The 25,107-nt window shown below is 43.4% G+C and overlaps 1 protein-coding gene across 2 annotated transcripts in view; it reads left to right on the top strand.

Annotated features, from left to right (window-relative positions):
* Window positions 1-25,107, top strand: part of TRMT12 (tRNA methyltransferase 12 homolog) — a 200,304-nt gene that overhangs the window by 130,624 nt on the left and 44,573 nt on the right. The window lies entirely within an intron of this gene.

Below are 25,107 nucleotides of genomic sequence, written 5' to 3'. Positions count from 1 at the left end.
ACCACCTTTGGCTGTGCACAGCAGGGGTGTTTGTTGTCAGCTAACTTGCATTTCTTTTTTGAAAGAGTTTTTTTTATCCCTGCAGAAGTCCAGGCAATTGGCCACACCGGGGACTGTGATGACACAAATAAAAATTGTTTTAGGGCCCATGAGGCTCAGGGTATCCATTCCTTGTCTCTTTCTGTATATTTTTTACCTTACTTTCAGAACTCGGAGACTGAGTCCTCAAGTCCTGTAATGGCTGCCTGAGCATTTTTCTTCATTGTGCAGCCACCAATAAGATTGTTTGGTTCTGTGAGAGTTCCGCAGGCCTGACCAATCAAAATGTGCATTTTTACATTTTTTCCCGTTGGACTACTGCAGCAACAGATATCTGTACATTATGACCTTTAATGTCTTTAATACAGCTGATTACACCAAGTCACAGGTACACAGTTTGAGAAAGATCTAGCTTTCTGCCAAATTTCATTTAATTCTGTTCAGCAGTTTTTTTTCTGCATTGTTGTCATATTTTTTCCTATGGAAAATGCATGTAGGAAAAAGTGTTTTGGGACGCCCTTTTTTTTTGCGCTGAAGGTTTGTGATGATTCGTGAACTGGCTCTAAGGTTACTAGCTAAACAAAAAAAAAACTTCCTGCGGAAACTCAAACTCATCTATAACTATACAGTGGCTTATATATTGTGTAATATATTTCTGTATATATTATCCTTATTGCATCAGGGAATATTTGATATCTTTCATAGGAAATTGGAGAATACATAGAGTCTGTGATTGAGCTCCCACCTGGCCCAAACATATGACTTGGTACTCTTGGTATCTTGCCCCAATCAGCAATGTTCTCCTCACAGAAGTATAAGTGGTACATGTGCACCAAATAGCCAACACAATAAAGTTATGAAACAAGAGAAAAGGCCTACAGAAAGGTAGTTATAATGTAAAGTAAGATAATACAAACTTAATGAAATCTGATAAAAGGTTTACAGACTGTAGCAAAAACTCCTGTTAATGTTATATGGCCAAGTGCGAGATACACAGAGTGAGATTTCTGCCAGTTTTAAATGGAATGGAAGTAATACTCCACATGATAACAAGTATCACGGAGTGTGGAATTGCACTGTGTAATATCAACTGCAGGCCAACTCACCTTTTCCACCTGTGGAAAGCAGCTGGATAGTGAGAGCACAAAACAGCCCCTAAAGAGAGAAAAATATGCAGGAAAGGGCCAGATAATCAGGGTGCCCATGTTATTTCTCATTCCGCACCTCAGACTCTTACTTTCGAGGCAATGATGGGGTGATACCTCAAGGTATTGGTAAGTTCCGGTATAGATCTACAACCCCAGCATTTCTTTGCAACTCTTAACTGTAAGGAAACCTTTTTTCAGGTTTCCCCACACTTTGTGCCCCCCATTTGGACTATTAGGTGCTATTTTTTCCACTTTGAGAGTGTACTGGCGCCTGTTAACCAGACCTCAAAGCCAGTGTTCTGACCCATTGCAAAGGATATGTTGAATTGGATGCCCCCAGTTGGCAAGTACTGGCTTACTTATAAGTCCCTAGTATAGGCCTACAGCATGTAAGGCAGTGTCCACTCAGGGCTGCAGCTCTGTTTGTGCCACCCTGTGTGTGACAAAGTACACAATGACTCTCAGCCTGCCACTGCAAGTTTGAATATTGTCAGTACCACTAATGCAAACCCAACACTTACCTTAACAATATATGCAAGTCTCCCCTGAGGAAGACATATACATCCCTATGGCAGGGAGCTGTGTATTATTAAATAGGACATATATTTTTCATGTCTCAGCAGCAGCACTTCGAAATTGTTATGTTGCTGTGGAAAAGTTAGTACCCTCATTGACTAACACAGAGTTACCAACTGGCAACCCAGTCTGGGTAACTACTGAATGGGACTACTTAACTGGGTACTGTAAGGTATCAAATGAATCATGGCACTGAATACGGCATGATGCCCAAGTCAAGATTAATGTCACAATTAAAGTTTTGCAACTTTTAGAAAGTTGTCACTCTGTGACTCAGCTGGTCCAGTGGCCTCACAAAGTCCATGGCCAACAGACAGCTTTCTGACAGCCTGGGAATCGTGTGAACGACTCCCCGGCTTAAGAACAAAGGTAACTGCTGCAGGGCAAGGTGTTACCTCCCCTCTCAGGAAAGCCATGTGGGGTGTTAGACCAAAAGACGAGCTTCAAAGGGTAAGCTGCCTTTGAACAGCAAATTGTGGTAACACTCTGGAGCAGGCTGCCCTTTGTCCATGTAGACAAGTTGGAGACTGGGCCAGAGAGGTAAAACCTGTCTCCAAACTGGTTTTCCTGTGGCATGTAGCCCTCAGGTAGCCACACACGTAGGGTGGGCTTCCAAGCTTCTCAGTCGACAGAAGGTTCAGACAGCTTGAGAATGGCAAGAATATTGCACTCTGGGATTGCTAAATGCCACTCATCGCCGGAACTTAATCACCAAAGAGGAGGGGTCCTACTAGCCCATGGGATAGTGACCACATTGTCCCCTTAGGGCACTTTCACTGTGTTAAATATGCTACCTCTGGCACCCTGAACCTCAGTACATGTTGGATTTGGAGAAAGAACCGAAGAAGGATTTCCCTGCTGCCCTTAAAACTGAACAAAGAGAGGCTGCAACAACGGATGGACTACACCTGCTGCACTTTCGGCAGAAGTTTGGGCGTTGCTGGTGGCTCCTAGCTTGGGGATAAGTTGATTCCCAACCCCAGATCGAAGCAGGGACTCCAAAGGTCAGTAGGCTGGCCAATAGCACCAAGGACATTAAAGCTGAAGAAGCCCAAAGCGGTAAAACAGTGGCCATTTCTGAGTAATTGTCACTGACCGCAGCTGGGTGCCTCAAGACAATAATCCGAGATAACAAAAAGTTGCACCAGCTGAACCCGGGAGTGCTGTCAGATTTCAGATGGTCACCCAAGAGGGACACTTGCCTCCACCAAAGACTTTTGCTGTGGTGCGAGATCATGGTCTTCTACTGTTGCAAAGTGGATGTTGTGGGACCTTGAGTTCAGTGGTCAAAGTTTCCCCACCTCACCTGTGGACCAAGGGATCAACCAGACTTCACCAGGGATTTGGAATTCCTATAGCCCAACACCCAGGACATATTTTTAGGGGTCAAGGGCAACAAGTCTACATGTTTATTCTGTCCTTGGGACAAGTAGGCCCAACCCTCCTACAACACAAACCTTCGACTGTCAGTTTACAGAGAAGGGAACTGTCTGTAGTTGAGGCAAGACATGTGTCCATAAGTTAATGCTGTTTGAACTTGTATTTATGGTTCATTAATGAAAAGCCTTTATTATTAGGGTGAGGGCTGCTAATGAACGTTTTAAGGTCACACTGCACTACTCATGATGGTTCCAATAAAAATAAGTGTACACATGTTTGAAAGGTTTATCAATATGAGGCTAAGTATAATACTCCCAGAATGCTCTCTGATTAGATGCAAATGTTTGTAGAAGCATGTAAGCAAGAGTGATGATTCTTTGCTTTCAAAATGAAATGTTCAGAAAAAAATGCGAGAAGGAAAAAAACTTTATGCTATTATGAAATTTAGGTGCTATTTCTTTTAAGCGTCATTTAGTAAAATGTGTTGATGCATGCTAGTATTTCCAAAAAATATTCCTAATGGAAAATCATTTTTAACTGATTATGAGAAGCATGAAAGTAAACAAGCACTGGCAAAGCCAACTGATCCGATATTTGTTAAGTCTTTTGGTTTCGTCAATACGTGTCTTGTTTTGACATGGCTTTTGTAACACTTTATTGTTGTGGGAGCTGCCAGGCCCTCACCATTGTAACGAGCACTGCCAAAAAGCAAAAAAAACACTTTTTGGTCTCAAAAAGCACACATTGGCACTAGTGGCTTAACAAAGGGCCCTGCAGCCCCTGCGGTGCAAGGAGACCGCCTCAAGGGACCTCCTAAGCACAGTGCATGCCCTAAGTGAGTCTGGTGGGGGTCCCCTCCATGTTCTTTGCAGGGGGGTCCACTCCAGTTTCATTTTGCCACCGATGTCACAGTAGTTCCTGGCACTGAACAAAACTACTTTGTGTGCCAGTATGCTCCTTGTGGATGAGCAAAATGGGATCGCTCACAGTGAAGCCAGCCGACAGGTAGAGAAATAGAAATTTAATAAAAACAAAATGTCTTTGTTAACACCAGACCTAATTAGGGACCCAGATCTCAAAGTCACACAAGTGGCTTTCATGAATTTACAAGAACTAAAAGAAGTAAACCAGGAAATCGTACTCCTATAAAATATTTGTGAACTGTATTTTAGCACTAGCAAATATGCATGTGTAGAATTGCTCACACGAAAATCTCTTGAGCGTTTACAAGTTTACTTTATCTCCAACTACTTTTTTCCCAACCCCGGAAGAACTTCTACTTCTCCCATTGTCAGGAGTACATTTCTAGCCTTTCTCTGTATGGGAAAAGATTAATGGGCAAGTTAGTAGGTTTGCAGACTCAAAGGCATTCCAGCCCTGGAACCACTGCTTGCTGCTTCCTCCAGCCCCAGTATGTAGATCTGCGGAAAGGTGGTAAAATAAGGACATTGCTATATTAGGGATTGAAATTGCAAGTAGTCAAGCCCTACTATAGTATTAGCCCTGGCATAATCACAGAGGCCATTATCAGAACTCTTCTATAATGAGATTGCTGCCATAATTTGTCACCACACTACTTGGCACCAAAGGGACAAGTAGATTTTTTTACAGGGCAAGTACATTTAAAAAGCAACTTGTCCCATGGACAAGTAGTTATTTTAATAAATTCCAAACCCCTGATTTTAACTTGGAAGCAATATGTAAAGTATTTATGCAGTACTTCAAACAGTAATAACGTGCGAATACAACACAGCAAAAATCCCACACCAGTTTTATTGATAAAATTGATAATTTATTTGACACTAAAACTGCAAAAATCCAATCAGTATAACAAGTGATATATGGTTTTAAAGATTACAGGTGAATACAGAGTGTAAAAGCTCAAAGAGCCACTCGCGGTCATCTGGTCATGCGAGACCAGGTGAAAGTCACAAGTTCAGATTGACCGAGATGGAGCGCGGGCCGTATATATGGACCAGTTTAGTCCTGCTGAAAGAGTTATCTTCAAAGTCCAGCATGAAGGGTTCCGTTCCTGGTGGAAGGGTCTGCGAAGAGCAGGCATAGCTTTGTGGATGATCGTCAGTGTAGCTCGACGATCCTGTTGGGCATCCCAGATAGTCATTGCTGGAGCTTCGGGCTGGCATTTACCGCAACATGTCAGTGCTGTAGCTCAAAGTGCAGATCTCGTTCTGCTGGGCATCTTTGGCTGTCGCTGTGTTACGAAGAATCAGGTTCACTGGAACCTCGAGTTGCCAGGCAGTGCGGGAGGCATGATCTGGGCAAAAACTGGCTTATTCTCATTCACAAAGAGACCAAAACTGCTGGCGAGCTCCACTGAGGCCTCATCAAAGGTCCAGGACCTGAGGGGTGCCACATTTGGGTCAGGAACTCACTCCAATAGAGGTCAGCAGGGCTCAGGCAGGTGCAATTGCAGGGAGCCTCTTGAGCTTTTGTCCCTCTAGCTCATAGCAGGAGGTCAGCTGGTTGACTCATGGAGTCACTCCAGCGTAGTATGAAAGGTGCAGGTCCAGTGTTCCTTCTCAGGAAGCAGGGCACCAAAGTGTCAGTCCTTCTAGCAGCACAGCATTCCTCCTTCTGTAGTATCCACAGGTTGAGGAGTGTACTGAAGAGTTGGGTCTTAGGGTCCAATAGTCATACCTTGTGCCTACTTTTACATAGGGTAAGTTTCTAGAGAATTCCCTTTGAAGTCCTTGAAGTCTCTTGCTTTCCCTGCCCTGACTCCAAGCTGGCTATGTGAACAATGCAGTGGTGACACATCCTTTTTGTGAAAGCAGGGCACAGTCTATTCAGTTCAGAGCAGCTGTGCCCAGCTCCCTCTCTCTCCCCTCATTCCTGACAGTTTATGGCATACTCAGGCATACCTAATCCCTCTATTGTGCGACTGTCTGAAGAGAATTAGCAAAGTCCAGCTGCTAGCTACACCCTGTCATGTGACCTAGGACAGGCTGCAGGCACCACATAGTTTAGGGCAGGAAAATGCCAAATTTTTAAAACTGACATTTTCAAAATTGTAACTTAAAATTGATTTTACCACTAAAGAGGATTTTTAGTTATAATTTCTTGGACGCCAAACATGAAATCTTCACTGGTTCCTAATCAAATGTTAGCACTCATTAAATGTAATAAGGAAACCCAGTTTTATCTTATGGGAGAGTTAGATGTCACAGTAGTGAAAAATGAATTTAAGGGGTTTTCACTACTAGGACAAGAAAAATTAAAGTACATGTTCAACTTTTTAAATACATTGCATTTGTCCATATGGGCTTTTTAGGGCCTACCATAGGGGTGACTTCCACTTCATTTGTAGGCCCTGGGTACATGTTATATCACTTTCCTAGGGATGTCCAAGTAAATTAAATATGCCAGTTTAATGTAAGCCAATGTTACTATGTTTAAAGTAGCAAGCACTTTAGTGTTGGTTACAGGTCTCGAAAAATCTACTCGACCACTTGTTATGGTGAGTTTTATTTTATGAGGAGCTATTTTTAGATTCCACAGGACCCTTTTGGTCAGTGGACAAAGAACAGGTGTTCTGTTCAGTCAGAAACTGAATTAGCAATTAAGATGCCTCCAAATCTTCTTCTTGTCACATTTGCTCTGTGTTCAGAGACAGAGGTGATAAGTCAGTTTGTCTTCTTGCAATGCAAATACTTTTCCTTGTGACTGCAGAGTTTCTGGATTTTGTAAGGTGAACTGTCTGACTTACGTGAAATGAAAGGCTTTTGGTATCAGGTTTTTCCTAACACTCAACTTTTATATAACTAAGTCAAATATACAAACATTTCAACATATATTTCAGTAGCTGTGAAAGACCATTTTTTTTACTTCTGTGTGATGAAAAAAATATTTTAATAGGATGGGAAAAAGTCAGAATACTTTATTTGGTGATGTGGAAATGGTAAATGTTTTTTGAAACCCAATTTTCACAGATTATTGTTAAAACACTAAATAGTTTTATTCTTAAAGCTGCAAGTTATTGGGAAGTTTTTTGGACATTTCTTGAAAATGTACTATCTGTAAATGACGGTGCACTACCACATCATGCTTTAGTAATATAGTTATTAAAAGTAAGTGTTTAAACATAAACTGAGAAACACTCCTGCCCTGATGGCAAAGCTATTAGTAAACTAAGAGGCAAGTCATGCATGGATCATGTGTAACCTATATGTGGGCTAGATTTATTATACATGGAGCAAACGTTTAATTTATTTAATCAAATAAAAGAGGATTTTTTACAGCAGCAATGCTGAACTGACATATTTGAAGGTGTGAGAATGAAGAAAAAGTCTACTATAAAATACAATATCTGCCTAGGTTCAAACAATTTTAGACCCGTTTCCAGGTCAAGTACATTACAATTAGGTCGAGTAGATTATTCAAGCTGCTCGACCTGCAGGTCTAGTAACATTTTTAGGATTTTTCAAAGCCTGAGTTAGTAGTAAAGTGTTCAGAGTCCTAAAAGCCAACTATCATGGTTCAGAAAAACAGGAAATCGAAGCCAAAAAGTTTGGGGATGACCCTGCATATAGGGCCAAGGCCAACAGACATTTTAAGGGTTAAAAACATTATTTTATCGGTGAAGACCACAAAACGAACAGGACTAAAATTTCATGTGCACCATTATCACTCAGTACTATGGATATGCTTTCTGAAAAATGTAGAAATTCAGTGTCCTCCAGAATATAAGCCATCATGGTGAATCACGTGTTGCCTTGGGCAGAGCTGTGTCTGATCAACTCCAATTTGACTGTCTCAGTTACTTGTAGTAAGCTTCCAAGAAAATCTCCACCCCTATAGCCCCATCTGCTCCAACAAACCTCTTGTGCCAAAGGGGTCGGTAGAGCAGTGGATTTTAACCTTTTGACTTCTGTGGACCCCAACTTAATCATTAATGAGATCCGAGGACCGCCACTGAATCACTAATGGAATCAAGAACCCTGTTAGAAATTGGGTTTCTGGTTGGCAGAGGTATGCACCCTGTCCAAGCAGGAACCATGGTTTTAGTCGTGGTAATTCACAAATATATCCTAAATTTTTAAAGAAGAAAAGGAAAATAGTGCTTAGAAGCAATAAGCTCTTTCTTGAGATATCTGGTTGTGCTGGACCGGGACAAAGTCAAGAGTTCAGGCTGATCATGATGGAGCACGGGCAGGCTACAGGGACCCAGTGAGGTCCGATGGACAAAAGTACTGTAGTCCTGATTGCGTTGGTGAAAATGCGTGATCCAGAGGAGGCAATGCACCGCATCGATCCTCGCATCATAGTAAATGCAACGTTTTTCCCCATGCAGCAGAGGCAATGCAGCGGTACCAAGGTTCAGTTGTTCCGCAGCAGAGGAGAAGCTTCAATTTTCTCCAAGCAGCAGAGACGATGCAATGACTTCAAGGTGCGGTGGTTCTGAAGGCTATGTGTAGGAGTTGATCCTTGCATTTGAGGCATGCAATGTGCTGATTCTGTTCCTTGCAACAGTGCTGAAGCATACGTTATGGCTGGAGCAGTACTTTATACCCATTTCCAAGGGCCCAGGACTAGTTTGTTACTACTTAACAGAGCAAGACTCACAGTTGGCGGAGTCCAGGTGCTGTAGCAGGTAAGTTGGAAGTATTTTGTGTCCCTAAGACTTCAAAAAACAGGAGACCAGTCAGCTGGCCCTCAGTGTCACTCTGTGTGTTGGGTTCAAAGAATGTGGGTCCAGTCCTTCTCACCTAGGTAAGGTAAGCTCCTCCAGAGCAGAGCAGCAGCCCAGCAGAGTCACAGTTCTTGTAACAGCACAGCAGTCCTCCTTCCTGGCAGAGTATCCATATGTCAAGATGTATACTGAGGTGGTGGTGTTTGAGGAACATTATTTCTACTTTGGTGCCCTGGTTCTGGAAGGTGGGAGAATCGTCTAGACAGTGGCTCTTGAATTGAGAGAATCCCCTTCCTACCCTGCCTTGGCGCCAAGCTGTCTGGAGTGACACAACAGGGTTACAAGTCCTGGACCACATGCCAATTAAGTATCTAGCAATCAAACCATGTTTTAGAGAGCGCGCGCTGAAGAACCAGAACCTTATGGGCCTGGCGGCACAGGGTACGCCTGAAATCTCCTTGGATTCACCTGCCTCAACTAACAGAGACACGGGACACTCTGTCAGGCGTAAAAGATCAGATTTTATTAGCTGCAGCTAGTACAGTTGTCCAAGAAGTACACAAGGTATGTTCTCAGGAGACTGCCACTTTACTTTGTGGCGCACAATCTTATATACCGTATAAAAAACATTTATTAACTACATACACTCCCAGAACACATAGAAAGGAGCCAGTAAGAATAATGTAAAGATAGAACAGAGCCAATAGAAATGTCGGAAAACAAGACAGCACCAATAGAAGGAATTGGAAAACAAAGTATCAAGTGACTTAAGGTTGCCTCCCCTCCAGCTGTGTTTGTCACCCCTCCCTTGAACTAATTCATTAACCGATCCACAACGAAGTTGCATGTGGTGTGATAAGTTTGTGTGCGTTTGGAGGACAGTTGTGAAATGAGAGAATACTAGCAAAGGACAGCGAAGGCCAGACGATAAGATAAGATCGGCGGAGAATAGTGTGAGCCTACAGATAGTTGAAACAAGGATTAGAAAACCAGACAGGGATTAGTGTACTCGGTCAGACCTTAATACCAGCCTTGTAAAGATAGAGGCAGAAGGCTGTTTTGAACACCATGTTGCAGAATAAGCAGAAAAGGCAGAATGGACTTCGTTCGCTGTGCTGCCTGAGTGAAGGCAACATAAAATGGCGGCGGGCCACAAAATGGCGGGTCGATACGATCGTATTAAAAATCGAATTTCCTCAGACCCTCCTTTTGTCAGAACTCAGGCAAGATACACAAACTCATGTTAATCTGAGTCGATGTCTATGGCCATGAGGTCATCAAGCTGTTGCTGTACCATCATTTTGATATTCTCTGCTCTTTGTGACTTGGGTTTGGGAATACATGCAGTAGCACATAGGTTGCAGATGGCAGGACCGCAGTGCATACAAAGACAACAAGAGAATATAAAAGCTAAAATTACTCCAAAGAATGTCAATACCTTCCAACCCCATTTGGACAGTAATCCCCAAAACCACTCTGAAAAGGACCAATCTCCTTCGTCCTGATGAATCGATTCGGAGATTATGTGTAACTTAGAGATAGCTTGGTATACTGTCGGAGCGTCATTAGGTATGAAAATACAGCAACTTGATCCGATCAATTTGCATACTCCACCACGGTCCGCAAGAACAAAGTCTAAGGCAACACGGTTCTGCAAGGTCATAAGACGATCAGCCTGTAGTTCAGCTGTAATGTTACTTAAAGCTCCTACAGTGATGTCTATGGTGGTTTCTACGACACGAACCAATTGCCTTATATTTCTGCTGTTGGCCATTGGACCCCAGAAGGGAAGAAATCCTTTGAGGAAATCTCCTCCCTCTTGTCCTGCTGTGTCTTTCGAATCCACAATCCCTCTGCCATATCTATTTTTATGATGGTTCGCAGGAGCGGTGTATGTAGGGGGAAGAAGAAAGGCTATATAACAAGTACCAGAGAAATCAGCTGGCAACCATGTATAAGCCCTATCGTGGCAAACGAAGTATGTACCTTGAGATGGTACTAACGGCGGTGAATTCAGGGCTGAATAAACATATGTATGGGAACATAAACTTTCTCTTTGTCCGGTGTTTGGAGTTCTACCATTTATTTGCAGACAGAAATTTCCTTGTTGGGGTATGACCCGTATCGGAGGAGATTTTCCTTGCTTAACCTTATCATTGAGGCTGGAAATGTAATTAGTTATGTTCCAATTGGTATATGCTTTTCTTTCATCTATGGAAGCTTCACTTTTTTCCATGATTTTAGCCATAGCTACCATTCCCTTTATCAATAAACTATGACTGAAATCTGAACCAACACTATGTGAACTGACAGGTTGTTTAATTTTACTTTGATATGCATTATTGAAAATGACAAAATAAGCCCAAGTGGAACCTTCATAGGAGAATGGAAGAACTAAATATGGCATTCCTTTTTCTACCGTATGTGGTATGAGTCCACACACCCAACAGTCAGTTGTATTGATCACTAACTGATGTTGATGTAACAACTGGACGAAGGAATTGTTAAAGTATTCAGTTCTTCTGATGAGTTCATGCTGGGGAAGAGTGTGAAATAGGTGCGGAGAGATAGTAGAAGAAGATGTAGAGGTAGGAGAAGAGACAACTTTTTGCTGCAGAGTAATAATGATCCAGTTTACAGATGCCAAAAGAATACACGACAATATAATGACGCATAGAGCAATACTACAACGACTATATATTTCTTTACAATTATTCTTTACATTTTTACTTTCTCTTTTATCTAATGTAGCCTCCATCTTTCTAAGTGGATGCTCACGGCAATCTTCCTCAATCACTGTAGTCACGATTATCTACCGTCCTATGACACTGTGAGGTCCTGCAGGCCTATTGCCACTTACTCAGGTCGTAACTAAGACTCCTACCGTGACCCTGCAACCGGGATAGAGTACTACATAGGAGAGAAATTTACAAGTTCTTTGGTCTTGGTCTCAAATTATAGCGTTCCTGTCCAGAGGCAGTCTGGTTTTGAAACAATGTTCCTGGATTTGTCGTGTTCAAGCGACGATGCGATGGTATTGCTTCTTGAAGGATGTCGTCGTCCTCTTTCTCAGAAAGTGTTCCAATTAGACGCGCATCACTGAATGGTACAAATTGCGGAACTTTCTCACTTTCAGAGTCACTGATGCCTCTACGGACCCACTGATCGAAAGGCAAGGGCAAAGGCACTTTCTTGCAGTGCACGGCATGCACCCAGTTTTTCTTTCCTTCGACTTTAACTGCTGTTCTTGTGGTCAAAAGAACCAGGCGTGGCTCTCTCCATCTGGGCTCCAAATTTCTCTGTCGTTGGAAATTTTTCGTGCAGACCCAGTCACCTGGTCGGATGGAATGACCTGGGTCTGTGGAAGCCTCTGGTAGAGCACTCTGAACCTGTTGATGAAGAACACGCAATTTAGTTGTAAGGTCATGCAAGTAGTCAATCAACATCGGGTATGGCAAGTCTGAGTATTTCTTAGGGCGAGGAACTCCCCATACATTAGCTGGGCGACCAAATATCACTTCGTAAGGGCTAAGCCCCAAACGAGAGTGTACTGCTGTTCTGGTGGACAGAAGAGCCAATGGTAAAGCATCAGGCCAATTAAGTCCTGTGCTAGCTTGCACCTTAGCAATTTTAAGCTTCAAGGTTCCATTGTAGCATTCTACTAAACCAGCCGACTGTGGGTGATTCGCCGCGTGGAACTTCTGTTTTATGCCAAGACCTGCACAAACTTTTTGCATGACTTGACCCACAAATTCGCTCCCATTGTCACTCCAGACAATGCGCGGCAAACCAAACCTAGGGAAGAATTCTTTCAAAAGTATTTTGGCAGTTGATAAAGCAGTATTGTCCTTCAGAGGGTAGGCTTCTACCCATCTAGAAAAAGCACATACTACCACCAGAACATATTTGAGGTTGTTGCATCGTTCCATGTGAATATAATCGATCTGCAACACCTCAAATGGATATGTTGGAGGAGCAAAATGACCTGCTGGAGTTGGGGTTCCCTTTCCCGGATTGTACATCAAGCAAACAATACAATGTTTTACTACATTATTTGCACACTTTGGGATCCCCTCATTTTGCCACACTGGAGCCAGAAGTTTACATATTCCTTTTGCACTTAGGTGAGCTGGACCATGTGCCATAGTAACTACAGGTAGTACATAAGCATCTGGTAACAGCCAACGTTGATGTTCTGATAATTCAACCCAACATCCCATCTCATCTAACATTCCTGTACTTTCCTTCCACTTTCTCAACTCATTCTCCGTAGCCTCTCCTTGAATTGATTTCACACTCTCTACTGTATCTTCACACATTCCCTTTTCTCTTACGCAGTTTGCGGGACCTGCAACATACATTCGACTTGTGTTGTCTCTGGCTGTCTTTTTCGCTACCTCATCTGCAAATGCATTTCCTCGACCAACATCGTCCACAATCTTTTTGTGTGCACTACACTTCACGATCGCTATCTGAGTAGGCATTGTAAGTGACTCAAGAAGTTCAGTCACTAATTGACCATGTTGTATCTTAGTACCATGGGAAGTAAAGAATCCTCTTTCCTTCCATAAACGCCCAAAGTTAAACGCTACACCAAAAGCGTATTGGCTATCAGTGTACACGTTTACTCTTTTTCCTTTGGATAACACACACGCTCTAGTTAAGGCTATCAATTCAGCTGCCTGAGCTGAATTATGTCTAATGCGTGCTGTCTCCACAATCGTATGCAAAGTAGTAATAGCGTAGGCTGAAACTGTATCTCCATTCGGGAGCTTGAAACAAGAACCATCTACCCATAGTGTTCCATCTGGATTCACTAATGGCGTGTCTTTTAGGTCAATTCTACCCTTAGTCTCTTCTTCAGTACGGAGAAAACAATCATGCTGTTCAGAGACATCTCTCTCTTCTGGAAGAGGCAACAAAGTAGCTGGATTCAGGGTATTACATCGTTTGATGTGTATGTGACTAGCCAAAAGCGTCAGCTCATATCCGGACAACCGAGCACTCGTAAGATGCTGCGTTTTTGTCCTATTTAGTAAAGTATCCACTGCATGTGGCACCATAACAATGAGAGTATTATCTAGCACTACTCCAGCAGACTGTCGAATAGAAATTGCTGCTGCCGCTGTCGCCTTAAGACAACTAGGCAATGCTTTAGCTACTGGATCTAACGTAGCTGAGAAATATGCGCATGGTCGCTGTTGATCTCCAAAACGCTGCGTTAAGACTGACAATGCACAACCCTCTCTTTCGTGGACATAGAGCGTAAAGGGCTTACTGTAATCAGGAGTACCCAATACAGGAGCAGAACACAAAGCAATACGCAAATCAGTAAAACTCTTCTGACATTCATCAGTCCACGGAAGAGGCTGAGGCGTATCTTTTAAAGTTAGCGCCAACAGCGGTTTAGCCAATAAAGAGAAACTCGGAATCCACTGTCTACAATAAGAAGTAATGCCCAAAAAGGCACGTACCTCTCTTTGTGTGGATGGCACTGACATTTGTGCAATTGCCTGAATTCGTTCGGGGGTCAATCGTCGCCCCTCCTTTGACAAGAGATGACCCAAATAAGTCACCTCGCGACAGACATATTGTAATTTAGAAGGAGAAACCTTGTGATTCAGATCAAACAAATGACGCAACAGTGCAACGGTCACGTTTTTGCAAATCTCCTCTGAATCAGCTGCAACTAATAAGTCATCCATGTACTGAATGAGAGCGGCACCAGACGGTAAGGAAAAGGCATCAAGATGACATTTTAGAGCTTGACTGTAAATAGAGGGACTTTCACAATAACCTTGAGGTGCGCGTTTAAACCGGAAGCTTCGGCCTCCGAGGGAAAAACCAAAAATATCTCTACTCTCTTCGGCGATGGGAATACTAAAGAAAGCATTCTTTAAATCAATAACTGAAAACCAAGTCGCTGTAGAAGGTATCATCGTCAACAGAGCAGTGATATCTGGGACTACAGGAAACTGCGGTACGGCAATCTTGTTTACCTCCCGAAGATCAATTACAAAACGATAAACAGGAGGCTGAGAAGGATCAGTGCGTTTAAGAACCGGAAGAACAGGACTGTTACATGTATTTCCTCTCGTTTCCTCAACCACACCCTTCTGAATCAAATCATGGACAATTTCCAGAAGTGCTTTCTCACCTTCAGTAGAGATTCTGTATTGCGGAATACGTGGCATTTCAGCATTGGGCTTAAGAGTAACAACATAAGGTGGGATCTCAAGACAACCAACGTCATTCGGACCCGTAGCCCAAAGCGTTTCGGGAAGAGAAAGCAATTCAGATGGAAATTGATCTTTTGATAAGTACATTGGACTAGTCATTTTCTGTCCTAGAGTGAGGTATACACCAGAAGGTGAACAATATATCGTAGCATGCATTCTTTTTAATAGATCTAAACCCAACAGATTTTCACCACAACCATTCGTCAGAAGAAGCGGAGCTTCTAAATCATAAGGGCCTATTGAAACAGGCAAAGGGCAAGAAACTGGATTGCGAACAGGGGCGCCAGAAAATCCTACAGATACATTCGTTAAGCCAGACAAAGGTGCGCCAGGGAGTTTAGAATGAATGATAGAGCTTCTCATGGCACCAGTATCTAAAAGAAATGGCTCTGAAACACCCATTGTAGTGACATTAACATAAGGTCCATTCTGATCCACTGGAATTGACGTAACCCCCTTACTTTGTCCATGGCTGTCCTATTCAAAATGAAGACTTTCATTCCCTCCTTCAATATACTGATCCTCACTGTAATACTGTGTAGACCTAACATTTTGCTGGTCAAAGTAATTTCCGGAATTTGGAGGAACAAAAGAACGCTGCCCTTGGGTTAACACACCTCGACCTCTACCTCTGTTTGCTGACTGAGGACCACCACGACCTCGTGAAGCAGATGTTGCTGCATTACGCTGCAACAATGCCGGACAACTGTTCTTAAAATGACCTTCCTCCCTACAATAAGCACATTGATTGGGACCTAGCAAAGGTCTTGGAATGAATGGTTCAGGCTTTTGATACAACCTCTGAAACTGCGGAGGCTGTTGAAACTGAGGCTGAACATAACGAGGAGGATAAGCCTGTTGCAAGAGAACTTTAGTTTTTAATTCTTTCGTCTTTTTCTCTTGTTTTTCCCTTTCTTCTTTGTCTCTATTTTCATAATATTGTGCAGTAGCCAATATCTGGGCGGAAGAAGAAACTGCCCATGAACTCTCGGAGTCTTTTAGCTTGTGTGATAGTTCAGGAAGCAAGTTATATACGAACTTATCCACAAATAATCGCTGTCCCCCTTCTGTAGCCATATCTTGACCACTGTGATCAATGAATGTCTCCTCGAATCGGGTAAAGAAATCGGAAACACTTTCATCTTTCTTTTGTTTACATGCTGCTAGCTTATCCCAATTAACTCTCAAAGCAGGCATCATTGTTTTCATTAATGTAATAATCCTACCAGGGAGTTCTGAGATCAAAGCGTCGGGCTTTGCACCACCTACTTGACCTCTATCTGCGGCAATAATAGCGTTCCAATCGCCGCCTAATTCTTGAGCGTGATCCTCTCTACGAATTTTAGCCCATATTGTCTGTGGAACTACATTTCCCATCAACATGTCAATATCTGCTAGATTCATAGTACATGCATCAACTGTTTGCGACAACTCTTTATAGTAACCAGCAGGATTTTTGCGTGAATCTGGTAGTGACTGTTTAAGTGCTAAAACTTCAGACCTTTTCCAGGGGACATGTATCCATATGCGCTGAAAATGCGCAGGAATAGCTGGATTAGCACCTGCTGCTGCAACTTCTTCCTTCCATATTGGAGAAACCTCTCTCATGGGATAGTTTTTCAGTGCTGTCCTAACTGAAGGATCAGAATCAGGAAAAGTCTGTGAGAACAATAGGGATCTGAAAGAAATAAGTGTTCTGACAGCGTTTTCAACCTTAGGACCCACAATAAGTCCTTTGTCAAAGTCAGCCTGAACATCTAACAGATCCTGTGGGACCGAACCCAAATTCATATCCTCCCATTCTTTAGCGAGAGTATCGCACATAACTTTAAAAACATATCTCTGCGTAGGTGCATTCCATTGCAGAAAGGTGGACATAATATCAGACGTACTATATTGGGGACCCTTCTTGATCCATCTACAAGCAAGTGAGTCCAATTTTTCTCGCTCTTCGGAGTCTGGGAATTGACTACGAGACTGTCTTCGAGAAAAAGCTGGAGACACATTTAAAGCTTCAAAGAAAGGTGATAAGAGACCAGAGACAGTATCTGCAAATCGCTTACGCATAGATGGAGAATTTGACATAAGGATAGGGGACAAGGTATTAGGTGAATTAACTAAAGGAGCATTAGGAATTGCCAAAGGAGCAGAAGGCAAAGGAGTTAAAGGCAAAGCTGGCATAGGCAATACTTGAGGAGGCAAATGTGGAAAAGCTGGAGCAGGCAGAAGCACAACTGGCGGCTGAACAGGCTGTAACATCGGGGGTGCATTAGCACCTTGTACATAGGGCGGAGGCAATTTCAATAAGTGGGACATTAGGGAATCTTCCTCAAAATCTTTTCTCTTATCAAGGGAAGAGATAGGCAACGTCGGATAGCATTTATCTATTGCCATTCGATGCTGTCTGTCTGAAATTTCCATTGCATTATCTATTTCATCATCTTTGAATTGCTGAGCAGCCTGTATAATCGTCATTCCCTGTGTTTTCCTATCTCGTTTCGCTTGTTTAATTTCTCTCTGTTTGGCTTCCTTACGCCAAAGGCGAAAAGAGTCAAACATTGCCGGCCGGGCTTTTCTTTTAAATAACGTTGCTTCTAAATTATCTAGCACATCAGTTTCGAAACTACCATTTTTTGGCCATTTTAAAACGCCATCTTTCTTTGTATATCGGGTCCATGTCTTATTAAAGGCAATAGGACCAACACCATGTTTAGAATAGAGCTCATATGTGGGAGTTCCAACCGAAGGAATCGGACAGGAGTCCTCAAGCTGGGAGTCCCTATTACAACCAAAGCAACAAAGTTTTCCAAACTTAGTCAGACCAGACATCTCACGATTTTACTGGCTGTTCACAAACATCAAGGGGGTAAAACTTTCAGTTTACACAGCACAAATGCACTTACCCCTCGGCTTTGGCCACTGCAATGGCCAAATCTAAGGACCTAAGGACAAAACAAAGACCAAAATTTGTGGGCGCGACCCACCAAATACTTAACTAAGGATGTCTTCTTACACCAACAGAGGCCCGTCTATCGTCTCGCTTTACCATACATCATCAAAGAAAGGGCCAAGGCAGGGCGGCAGTCAGGGCAGCAGTCGTCAGTAGCCGTCAGGAAGGAGTAACCGCGCTGAAAAAGACCTTCGGACCACTTCGACATACAGGGGTCGCTTGACGTGGCTCGCGATTCCTCCAGAATTTTCTTGCGGGGTTCCTCACGACCTTCAGGCAGAACCGGTACCGCTGAAGCCGCCCCACGTTGGGCGCCAGTTGAAGAACCAGAACCTTATGGGCCTGGCGGCGCAGGGTACGCCTGAAATCTCCTTGGATTCACCTGCCTCAACTAACAGAGACACGGGACACTCTGTCAGGCGTAAAAGATCAGATTTTATTAGCTGCAGCTAGTACAGTTGTCCAAGAAGTACACAAGGTATGTTCTCAGGAGACTGCCACTTTACTTTGTGGCGCACAATCTTATATACCGTATAAAAACCATTTATTAACTACATACACTCCCAGAACACATAGAAAGGAGCCAGTAAGAATAATGTAAAGATAGAACAGAGCCAATAGAAATGTCGGAAAACAAGACAGCACCAATAGAAGGAATTGGAAAACAAAGTATCAAGTGACTTAAGGTTGCCTCCCCTCCAGCTGTGTTTGTCACCCCTCCCTTGAACTAATTCATTAACCGATCCACAACGAAGTTGCATGTGGTGTGATAAGTTTGTGTGCGTTTGGAGGACAGTTGTGAAATGAGAGAATACTAGCAAAGGACAGCGAAGGCCAGACGATAAGATAAGATCGGCGGAGAATAGTGTGAGCCTACAGATAGTTGAAACAAGGATTAGAAAACCAGACAGGGATTAGTGTACTCGGTCAGACCTTAATACCAGCCTTGTAAAGATAGAGGCAGAAGGCTGTTTTGAACACCATGTTGCAGAATAAGCAGAAAAGGCAGAATGGACTTCGTTCGCTGTGCTGCCTGAGTGAAGGCAACATAAAATGGCGGCGGGCCACAAAATGGCGGGTCGATACGATCGTATTAAAAATCGAATTTCCTCAGCGCAAGTACTTTAGCACTGGTTAGCAGTGGTAAAGTGCACTGAGTCCTAAGGCCAACAAAGACGAATTCAGCAAAAAGTGGAGGGGAAAAAGGCAAAAGTTTGGCAATGACGCTGCAGAGAGGACCATTTCCAACAGACCCACACTGACTCATTTTTTGACACCGAGAAGCCCGACCTAAGCACTAACCATGATTTGAACCGCAAAACAATGCACAGAAATACAGACCCAATCAATAATCAAATACACAAATGATATAATGTTACTTCATTAAAACAAACAAAAAAAATAAAAATTTACATTTTAATGGGAAGGATGGAGCTTTTCTATTTGAACTGAGGCTACCCATCACCCATCACCCATATTCTATCGGTTTGATGCACCTGCACGGCACCCACAAATTCATCTGAAGATACCAATTCCATTCTTAGCTTCTAATTTCAAATTCCTTCACATTCAAAGACCGTTTCAAAATTTACTGCTTTTTATTTTGCTTCTTGCTTTATATACATGTTATTAATCCAATAATATTTAATTTTCTAAGCAATGTGGACCTTTTTCGTAGTCATCGAGGACCTCCTGGGGCCCCAGACCACGGGTTGAGGACCGCTACACTTCAGCTTTTCACAGTCGTCTGAAAAGGGAAGAAGGATTGTGTGCGTGTTCTCGTCCCTCCTCATCCAGCTGATAGTGGAGCCTTGTCAAAATGCTCGCTCTTGTTTTCAAAGGGGTGAAGCATGTAAGAAAGGCAATTTGGTGATCACAAAGGCTCCCCTGAATTACAGTATAATGATGTATTCCCAATAGGGTTTCGTGAGTTAGTTATTTTTCTAAATAACGCCCGTTATGTCATAATCATAAAAATTTGAGTCTGCAAGTTGCTACCTGCGGGATAATACTTTGTCAACTTTTCTCTGGGGGCAAATAGGCAAGCAGGTCTGCTGATGACTGTGGATGCAGTCTAATTTCTTCCATTGAATTATATTTTTTTGTCATAGATATTTTTGGCCATTAAATAATCATTTAACGTGTGCACGTTCAAAGTTACGTTTTTATATATATATATATATATTTGTATATATATATATATATATATATATATCTCAAAAAGAGTTTCTCCTGTCATGGTATCTTATGGCGGCTTTGTCCATTCGTTTGGTGGTGCTGGTTTCTTGGCAAGGGACGCCGATCTAAATCAACAAAAGATTCTTTCCCTCTTTTTGTTATCCGGAAAATAGATAACCCGCACTCTAAGGTCACTCTGCTGGCATGTATTTATTCAGAAAAATGGCGTTCTGGCAGTGAATAAAAGCTTTACATGTTTCGGTCTCACTGACCTTGTTCACAAGCATGTTTGCACAGTCCATCACCAGTGTCTATATATCATTACGTTCCTTAAACAAACAATTGCAAGCAAACCTTTACCATTTAAAAAAACCAATCTTGTGCTTATTATCTAAAAAACGAATGTGGAATATATATATATATATGTCGAGCACTATAGTAGCACATATTGGATATAAACCGCTCTTGGTACGTAAGTGAATGGATGAGTAATAAGAAGCACATAGGAGAATACAAACAAACATGCAGAGATTGTAGGCCGGAAGCGGAGGGAAAGGCGGGAGACTGGGGAAGTAGACTCATTCCGCAAAGCAGTGTAGGGGGTGCCAGGGCATGTCACTGAGGTGTACACAGTATGAGCCTCGATAAGTATCTTCACTAGAATCAACATTGGCCAAAGTAAGACGGTAGTTGTGTAATGGTTGCCAAATATCTTTAGCCCTAGATGCAGGGGTTGGACGGCAGCATAGACGTCACTGGTGTTATTGTAGTAAATCATATCAGACTTTCATCCTTGGTGGGTGACCAACCACTACCCCAGCAGATGGCAATACAGAGTTTAGCTAGCTTTAGCACCATGGCAGCAAAATGCCACTGGGTCCGAGGGAACCCTGTCACGTAATGTGTCATTGTAGGCGTCGGAGTAGGTAATAGTCCACGTGTGGATGTTCCAGAAGCAGTGAGTGTGTTTTGTGTGATGACATGTCCATCCGGGAAAAGGTCCTGTAAGTTTTGTAAGGTGTGCTTCTGTAGAAAGCATTGAACAACTTTTTCTTGGGTTAAGGGAAGACACGGATTATGAGCAATTGGTAATGCCAGGGAGTAGAGTAATCCTCTACCCAAATATTTGTAAAGCTTCACCCAGGCCCAACTAGTAGCGGGCAACATTTGAATATCAGTAGGATCTCTTGGTAGTCTAAGAGGCAATATAGAAGAGACCAGAAGCTCTCCAGCCTGATCCACCTCTGGTCGCGGGTATGTTAGGTGGGCATCAGGGTGGTACCAGTTATACGTGAATTGGCACTGCATTACCAGAAAGTACAGTGTAGGTCCGGCATTCTGAATCCACCTCGATCATGCATGAGTGTTGGGGTTCCCCATTTGATCCTAGGCTGATGGCCCGCCCATATGAGGCGAAGTGAGAGACTTCGTAAGGTCGCAAAAAAGCTGTTAGTCGGGGATCGCGATATTGGTGAACAGGTATAAAAAACGTGGGAGGACTACTATTTTTATGATAGCTGTAAGACCCACCATAGATAATGGTAGCTTGATCCAATGCTCAATTTGAGTGATGAGCTTGTCGATCGCTAGGCTGTAGTTTTGTTGAATCACCATTTTTTTGGGGTGTTGTAATTCAATATCAAGGTATTTGGATTCCTCACACTAGGTAAGTGGGTATTCTAAAACACCTTGTGCTGTGTGGTGGCAGTGAGTGGGAAAAGCCCTGACTCAGTCCAATTTATAAGGTGTCCAGAGAGGCACCCAAAGCATATGACTTCACAGGTTAGGGTAGCCAGATTAGAGGTGGGGTCACAGACAACTAACAGAATGTCATCCATGTACATAGAAATCAGAAGGGGTCTGCCTTAGAACTGCAGACCGCGGAGCAGATGTCTCTCTTGTAGCTGTCGAACAAGCAGGTCCAGGACAATTATGAATAGTAAAGGTGGCAGAGGGCATCCCTGGCGGGTGCCCCTAGACACTGGGAACTGAGCAGTAGTAGAAATCGTTAACATGCAGGCGAGCTACGGGGTCAGAATATAGGAACATAATCAGATCCAGCAACCTGTGCTGGAGCCCCAGTTTGAGCAATGATGCTTTTAGAAAGGGCCATTTGAGCAAATAGAACTCCTTCTCAGTATCGAGGAGGGCAGCCGCTGCTGGGATATCAGGAGAAATGTTACTCAGCACAGCGAAGATGGTCTGGAGATTGAGTGTGGTAGAGCGATGTGGAACTAAGCCAGTTTGGATTGATGATATAAGTTGTTCCATTGGGAAGGGGAGGATTTCATTATCATGGTTTAGGAGGGAGAGAGGTCTGTAGGGGGTATGAAGGGGAAGGGGCCTTACCGGGTGTGAGAAAACAGGGCTGATTGCAGAGGCCCCCTAACTTTTTGCCCCCATTTTTCACTTTTTGCTGGTGTTTTCCTGACTCTGATGGTGCCCTGGGTACTGCTAACCAGTCTCATGGCCTGTGCTCTGCATAACACGAGTATGCAAATTAGGCTAATTATAATTGGCTAAGTCAATCTACCTATAAGTCCTTAATATATGGTAGGGCATATAGGTTTAGAAATCCCAGCATAGGTGGTGCACCCATAGGTGCCCTGCTGAGGTGCCCATGTCATTGTAAAGGCAGGCCTGCCTTGCTGCCTGCTTTTAAATTATAGTTATATGCAAATTCGACTTTGGAATTAAAAGTACTTCCAAAGTCTTAAACTACCTTATGTTTACATATAAGCCACCACTAAGGTGTCCCCTATGTGCCCCTAGGGCTGGGTGCCATGTAACTATAAGCAGGGATCTTATAAAAATACCTTTATAGGCCCTGGTGACGTAAAACAGGCAAATCTGTTTTCCCCTCATTGTAGTGAATGGCCTCCATAGGCTAGAATGGGGAGACTTTATTTTAATTTATAAAGTCCCTTTAAGTGTCAGATACCTTACGTTTTGTACTCAATTCATTGTTATAATAAATCCCACAACTTACAATTGTTGGATTTAATATAACTTGTTCAGGTAAAGAGTTTTAAACTCTACCTAAAAAAAGTTGCCACCTTCAGCCCTGTAGTTCTCTGCTCTGATTGGCCAGCCTCTGCGGTGTGAAGTAGCCTGGGCTCATCAGAATGGAATGTGCCTGTGGGAGTAGAACTTCCCTCAGCAGATGGTGAGGCAGGAAGGGGAGAGGGCTGCCAAACTGGTCTTCAAAAGCAGGAAACGATATTTTGAGCAACCAAGCACCTCCCTGACATCCTGCAAACCCAGACAATTTGGTGCCCCCGATTAGATTAGGAGAGGGCAGGAGAAGGGTGTGTTTAAGATTTTTAGCCACACCAGTGGGTGGGCTCAGTCAGATGTAACCTCCAAAAATCACTTTCAGCCATGATGGAGTTTTGAGGAATGTTGCTCCCTCGGATTGGAAGTGGTCATCGCAGGGGGAAGGACCCTGCACCTGATTGGAGAATCAGGCCCCCCTGTTTTTCACCCAGTAGCAAGGATAAAACTGGCAGACCTGCACCCACACCTCAGATCCCTACCATATTCCAACAAGGGAGGACTACAGAAGAAGAAGGACTGCCCTGCTGGACCCCTGACTTGCACCTAGACGCTGCACTCTGGAGGACTGCACCAGCTGCACACTTGGGCTTCACCACAAGAAGGACTTTACCTGGCTTCAACTGGTTCAAGGAGGGACTCCCTGGTTGCTACATGTGAAAAATTGCTAATCAGAGTCCCCTGCACCAACTCTGGAAGAAACTGACCAGCTGACCACTGTCCAGTGGCCGTTTCTGAGTTTGCGCCAGGTGCATTCTGAGAGCTGTAGTCAGCACCCTCAAGGAGCATCTCGTTGCTTCTGGAACCTTGGGGTGAGCTGTGGACACCAAAAGAACCTTAACAGAATATCTGGAAGAAGATCCTGAAGTCTGGAGAACTTTTGGAAGAAAGCTCCATGGAGGGATCGACCCACCATGGCAACTCTGGTCAATCGCGACCCGGCCTGACTTGCCGGTTTGTCCCAGTGAAGAAAATCTCTGAAAAAGTGACTATGTCCAAACGTAGGAAGTTGACCGGGACCTCCCAGGCAGTGTATCCGAAGAGGGCTCCAGGGACGTCGGATCAAGATTCAAGTTTGCCCCGGTCGAAGGATTTTCACCTCGAAAAAATGACTATGTCCAAAGGTAAAAATCTCACCCGATGGCTCCCGCGACGTGTATCCATGGAAGAGTTCCAGGAGGTGGGATTGGACTGGCGACTTGGTCCCTCTGATGAAAATCACCAGAAAAACAACTACATCCTGAGGTAAAATTTTGACCGAGGTCTCCGCGGGCTGTAGCCAAGCAGGGCTCCATCACGGTCAACCTCAAACTTTGACTTTGCCGAGGTCATGGTGCGACCAGATGACCAGATTGCCGCTATTTGTTTCTAAGCGCCAAAAAGCATAATTTCTTTAAAAATTCATATCTCCGGTTCCCCTTATCCTATTGTATTCATTTTGGTGTCATTTTAAAGATACAAAATATAATCTATTTCTGTAAACTGGTGTGTGATTTTTATTGTGTTTTTGTGTTTTACTTATGTACTGTTTTGTGATTTTTAAATGCTTTACACATATGTCTCCTAAATTAAGCCTTGTTGCTCATTGCCAAGCTACCAAGGGTTGAGCTGGGTTTAATTTTTTGAGACCTAACTGGACCTAAGTGGAGCTTAGTTGCCTATTGCTAAGTGTAGGTACTTACCTGCCCTTACCAATAACCCATTTTCCAACACCGGGCCTGAGGAGGAACATCATGACAGCTTCGCGCAAAGTTGGAGGAGGGGGGATGGAGTACCAAGCTCAAGGGACTCCTCGTAGACTTGAAAGAGATAGGGGCGCAGCAAATGCTTGTCAGACTTGTGAAAGCTGCCCGTTAGACCGTCTAGGACATGGGCCTTGGAGCCATCCAGCGC

This window comes from Pleurodeles waltl, chromosome 2_1 (genome assembly GCF_031143425.1).
Source record: "Pleurodeles waltl isolate 20211129_DDA chromosome 2_1, aPleWal1.hap1.20221129, whole genome shotgun sequence".
NCBI classification, from domain to species: Eukaryota; Metazoa; Chordata; class Amphibia; order Caudata; family Salamandridae; genus Pleurodeles; species Pleurodeles waltl.
Note: the sequence above shows the minus strand (reverse complement) of the source record. Positions and strands in the feature narration are given on the sequence as shown.